This window comes from Benincasa hispida, chromosome 6, assembly GCF_009727055.1.
Source record: "Benincasa hispida cultivar B227 chromosome 6, ASM972705v1, whole genome shotgun sequence".
Taxonomy (NCBI): Eukaryota; Viridiplantae; Streptophyta; class Magnoliopsida; order Cucurbitales; family Cucurbitaceae; genus Benincasa; species Benincasa hispida.
The window spans coordinates 26,735,408-26,742,034 of NC_052354.1; positions in this window are offsets into that span (position 1 = coordinate 26,735,408).

Genomic DNA, 6,627 nt, shown 5'->3' on the forward strand with positions numbered 1-6,627 from the left:
CACAGTAAAGAAGCCGCATCTGACTTTCATCAGTACACCCCTATCGGAAGATGAAGGGATCGAATCGTGAGTCTGCTCAACGAATAAAGGGATGTTTTTCGCTTGATCATACAAAGAGATGTCAGGATTGGATTCAAAGGTAGCAGTCCACCATCTTGCGATCAACCAAGGGTGTCGACCCATTAAGCAAGCTGATTGAAGCAGGGTTCATCCGCGAAGTCAACAAGCTGATTGATGCAGGTTTCATCCGCGAAGTCGAATACCCAACATGGATAGCCAACATTATCTCGGTTATAAAAAAGAATGGACAACTTCGAGTCTGGATGGACTTTCGTGACCTAAACAGCACATGCCCGAAAGACAATTTTCCATTGCCCATCACAGAGATCATGATTGATGCGACAACAGGACATGAGGCCCTGTTCTTTATGGACAAATCGTCTGGGTATAACTAGATACAAATGGCTCTTGCGGATGAGGATATGACGGCATTTCGAACCCCAAAAGGGATATATTGCTACAAGGTGATGCCCTTCGGATTGAAGAACGTCGACACCACTTATCGACGTGCCATGCAGAAGGTGTTTGACGATATGTACATAAACACGTGGAATGCTATGTGGATGACCTTGTAGTCAAGACCAAATGACGACAAGACCATTTGAAAGACCTAAGAACTATGTTCGATCACCTGCAAAAGTACCAATTAAAGATGAACCTTCTCAAATGTACGCTCGGTGTGACCTCAAGGAAGTTTCTGGGCTTCATTGTTAGACATTGAGGTATAGAGATAGATCAATCCAAGATCGATGCTATCCAGAAGATGCCAAGGCCAAGGAATCTACACAAGTTAAGAAGTTTGCAAGGACGTCTGGCCTACATCCGAAGGTTTATTTCCAATCTCGTGGGGCGATGTCAACCTTTTCAAAGACTGATGAGAAAGGGAGAAAAATTCGAATGAGATGAGGCTTGTGAAGGAAATCGGAAGCGAGATTTCCATGAGCAGCGGAACAAGACTATTCTAAATTACAATCATGAATTAACAATTCATTTACAGTCGACTTCAAACATAAACGATTATGCAAATCATACAGAAATTACAGCATGAACAACAAATGAACAAGGGAGACAAACTCTACGAACAATAGCAGATATGTCTCAACGCTCCTATGCGCACTCTGATCGCTCGAACAACAGCAACCACAAACGCCCGATCTACACGACCGCAACACCTTACGAACACAGCACAAACACTTCGAGCTCGTCCTCAACGATCTCCTTGGTCACGAACTCCTCCGTAACACGAACGGCCTCCACAGCACCACGAAAGGCCTCCAGAAAACTTCGACGGTGTCGAGTTGAGTCTGACACCACCAACAAGGTGACCTTGCTATCGGTGTGAAAATCCAGAAGGTAGGCTCTGTTCGGACTTGGTATGAGGCAGACGAAGGGAGGAAATAACGATCGCGTACACGACTTGGCAAGTGGGAAATGGCAGAGACCTATCGTATAGGTCGATGCCCAATCGTTTAAAGAAAGCTATGCGATCGTCTAGCAAAAGCTATGTGATCGTTTAGCTCGGTCTTTCGTCTACAGACACTACACGATCGTTTACCTTAGGCCAGTGATCGTCTAGCAAAGTTATGCGATCGTTTTTAGTAAATACTGCACGATCGTTTAGCTCGCCCAGCTGTCGTTTAAGTAAATCTGTATTTACTTTGACAACTTCGTGAGTTTCTTTTCATGAGAGGAAAACTCAAAAACCTTTTCAAATGTTTGTTAAAAAACTTTCTTTTCAAAATAGGAAACCACTTTCCTTTTAAAACTCATGGTTACCATGATCCAATAACCACCCACTACTTTAGTTATTTAAAAGAAAAAGTATTTAATTATTCAATAATTAATATTATTATAAATATAAATATAACCCACTTATCATACTATATTTATAACCTGTAGTTTTAATATTTCATCTCATGAAACATATAAACCATTGTTCTTTTTCTATTCCATGGTACTTAATGTAAATCTCATTTACATCAATCCTCCACTAGATGTATCTTATACATCATACCGATTATATCATATATAATCAAAATACCTCTTGTCAAATTGAACATTTCAAATCAACACCAAGAACTGATCCTCAACACAATCCAAGCTACCAAGGGGATCTCATGGACCTATAGCTCTGAAGCTCCAACGGTACGTGAATAACTGACTAAACTCTTTAGTCATGGGATCCACCATCCATTAACTGCCAGGCACTCCACTAAAGACCGACAGCTAAACTCTCTTTACTACAAATATATTATGTGTCCATATTAACCAATCAGCAGTGCGACAACCTTTCACAGATCGCTCATAAGTACAGCTGGGCCAATAACCGTTATGCCCCTGTAGTTACATCTGTCTCCTTAAGTACCACTGATCCCTCTAATGAACATAAGTCATAGTCCTACTATGACTGAGTGTTCTCTTCCAAAGAGAAGTTGTGACCACTATGTTCAAGCCCCGGAATCAGCCTTTAAGGAAGAATCTCTCTACTTATCCCTGCTTCGAGAAAGGAGTGAATTCTATATTGTGGATTGAGTTCCCAGCTCCCAGATCAGACAAGTCCCTAAAAAGGTAGGCATGTTGAGTTGGCAATCTGGCCACTCTTACCCATACTAATCAAAGGATCGCCCTCAAAGGCAGAAGTTCTCAAAACACTCAGGATTACGGTCGTGTCACCTATTGTCGTTAAGTTGAGATGCAAGTCTCTAGTATCAACGATGTTATATATAAAGTCTAGTTATCTCGTGGTCCAGGTCTTATACAAACTCTTTGTATAGGACACCCCCGCTCCACGTCTTCATACGAATGGTCAGAATCTACCATATGTAGTAGTTTACAACACTTGCAAACCTCTACAAAGCGAGTCGTATCCGTAGTGTCACCAGGATCAGGTATCCCACCTTAATCCTTATACTACAGACCGATTTAGGTTATCATTTAAGGCATGATCCACTTGTATATCACATATACATGCTTAAGTTCACAAAAGATAACCAGGGAGCTTTGTTTATTGGATATGAGTAAATGCCAGAATTAAATAACATTTATTTTATTAATTGAACAATGTGTATCTTTACAAAACAACGAGACTCAGGGAGAATTAGGACACCAATCCCAACAACTTGTCAAAATGCCTTTGATAGCATAAAGAGGTACTTGCTCAGTCCTCTTGTCTTAAGAGCCTAGTAGCGGGTAAGCCGTTGATATTACACATCGCAACGAAAGAAAGGTCGTTGGAGGCATTGTTGGCACTAGAAGAAGAGAAGGGAAAAGAGTGTGCTCTCTATTACCTAAGCAGGACCTTAAATGGGATTAAGATCAACTATTCTCCTATTGAGAAAATGTGTCTTCCACTCTTCTTCGCTATAGATAAGTTGAGACACTACATGCAAGCCTTCACAGTCTGTTTAATTGCGAAAGTCAACCCCATCAAGTACGTTCTGTCTAGGCCAATCATCTCGAAGCTTTTGGCCAAGTGGGCAATCATGCTTCAGCAATATGACATCGTTTACGTGCCGCAAAAGGCAATTAAAGGGCAAGCATTGGCCGACTTCTTGGCAGATCACCCGGTTCCATCATATTGGCAGTTAAGTGAAGACTTGCATGATGAAGTTCTCTTCACAGAAATCACGGGGCCTTGGGTCATGTTCTTTGATGGGGCGGCTCGAAGAAGTGGTATGGGTGCAGGCATCGTCCCCCCCCCCCCCCCTCCCCCCTATTTCGTCGGAAAAGCACATGCTGCCCTATAGCTTCACGTTTGCTGAATTATGCTTGAACAACGCCGCCGAATACCAAGCCTTGATAATCAGCCTCCAAATAGCGTTGAAAGATTGGGGTATCTTACATAGAAATTTTTTGTGACTCGAAGTTGATAATTAATTAACTCTTAGCCAGTACGATGTGAAGCATGAAAACTTGAAGCCTTACTTCATTTCTGCTGAACAGTTGATGGGAAATTCGAAATGCGTGACACTGAAAAAGGGGCCCTTTGGCAAAAATTGGCCCCCCCCCCCGCCGGAGGACGAAGAAAAATAAGAAGGTGGACGCTTTGGCAAACTTGGCTACTGCCTTGACGATTCTGGATGATGTATCTCTTAGTATATCGCTTTGTCGAAGCTGGGTTATGCCTCCGGTCGAGACCACATGTGAAGAAATGAATGCGATATCAGTCTACTTAATCGACGAGGAAGACTAACGGCAGCCTATTGTAGATTACCTTGAGCATGGAAGGCTTCCAGATGACCCTCGCCATAAAATCAAGATTCGAAGGAGGGCTGCACATTTCATTTACTACAGAGGGGTTTTTTACCGTTGATCCCTTGAAGGACTCTTTCTGCGATGCCTTAAAAAAGAGGAGTCAATGAAGGCTTTGGAATAAACACATTCAGACGTATGCGGTGCGTATCAATCCGAACCAAAGCTACAGTTCTAGTTGAAAAGGATGGGTTACTACTGGCCAGGGATGATCTAAGATTCGATGGAATACACAAAGAAGTGTGAAGCTTGTCAATTGTTGGGATTGGTGTCCTAATTCTCCCGATGGCCTCGTAGTTTGTAAACATTTTGTACACATTGTTATTAATAAAATAAATGTTATTTTATGCACTTATCAAATTCAATAAACTAAGATCCGTGGCTATTTCATGTAACTTAAGCATGTATGTGAGACATACAAGTGGATCATGCCTTAAGTAATAACCTAAATGGTCTGTAGTATAAGGATAAAGAAGGATATCTTATCCTGATGACACTACGGATACGGCCCGCTTTGTAGATTTTATAAGTGTTGTAAAGTACTACAAATGGTCTGATCCTTACCATTCATGTGAAGACATGCGAGTAGAGGTATCCTATACAAAGAGTTTGTATAAGACCGAACGACAAGATGATTAGTCTCTTTATATAACGCCATTGATAATTGTGACTTACATTTCACTAAAATGACCATAGGTGACATAACTTTAATCTTGAGTGAGTTGGGAACTTCTGCCTATAAAGGCGGTCCTTTGATTAGTATGAGTGAGAGTGGCCAGATTGCCAACTCAACAAGCCTACCTTTTTTGGGGATTCATCTGATTGGGGAGCTAGGAACTCAGCTACACAAGACGGAAATTCACTCATTCCCTAAAGCAGGGGTAAGTAGATAAATTACTCCCTTAAGGGCTGATTCCAGGTCTTAAACATAGTGGCCACACCCTCTCTTTAGAATAGAGGATTTAGTCATAGTAGGACTATGACTTATTATTCATTAGAGGAATCAGTGGTACTTAAGGAGTTAGATGTAACTACAGGGGCAAAACGGTAAATTGGCCCAGCTATACTTACAAGCAATTTGTGAAGGGTCATCGCTGAAAGAAATCGAACATGAGGATTTCCATGAGCAGCGGAAGGATCGTTCCAAATTTCAATCATATATGAACAACACAATTACAATCACAAACAGAAATAACGGGCTATGCGTAAAACAGAAATTATAGCATGCTTTACTACACGATCAAGGGAAGAATTCACATACCTTTGAAGACTCATCTTCGAGACCCTTTGATTACGAATGCTCGATCAACCCACAAGATTGCAACACTCGAACGCTCGTACACCATGACCGCTACATTGCACGATCATAGCAAACTTGAACAAAGTGATCACCAAGGTCACGAAAACAGCAAACGCAACAAACAGTCTCCACAGAACCTCGACTGCGTCGAGTTGTGTATGACACCACCAAAAAGGTTACCTTGGTATTCTTGATGTGAGAATCCAGAAGTATGGGCTCTATGTGAACTTGGTTAGAGCTAGAGACCGGAAGAGAACAATCGCGTAAATGATTGAGCAAGTGGGAGATGTCAAAGTCTATCATATAGATAATGCCCAATCGTTTAACAAAAGATATGCGATCGTTTAGCTCATCGGCTAGCTGAGTGTCTATCGTATAAAAACACTTCACGATCGTCTAGTCTTTCCAGGCTGTCGTTTAGTAAATCATATTTACTTGACAACCTTTTCGTGAGTACTTTCCGAGAATGGAATTTTTAATTCAAAAACTTACTAAATTTAGGAAAACATTTTTTTATTTTATCTCACGGTTACCATGAAACCACAATTAACCTCCCACTCAATTGGTAGAGAAAAAGAGATAATTATCCAATAATTAATATTATTATAAATATAATGATAACTAACTTACCATACTATATTTATAACATATAGTTTTAATATTTCATCTCATGAAACATATAAACCATAGCTCTTTTTCTATTCCATGGTCCTTAATGCAAATCTCATTTACATTAACCCTCCATTTGATGTATCTCATACATCACACCGATCATATCATATATAATCGAATTACCTCTTATCAATTTAAATATTTCAAATCAACACCAAGAACTGATCCTCAACTTGAATCCATTGAGCTACTAAGGAGATCCTATGGACTTGTAGCTCGAAGCTCCAACGGTACATGAATAACTGACTAAACTCTTTAGTCACGAGATCCACCATCTGTTAACTGCCAGGCACTCCACTAAAGACCGACAACTGAACTCTCCTTACTACATATATATTATATGT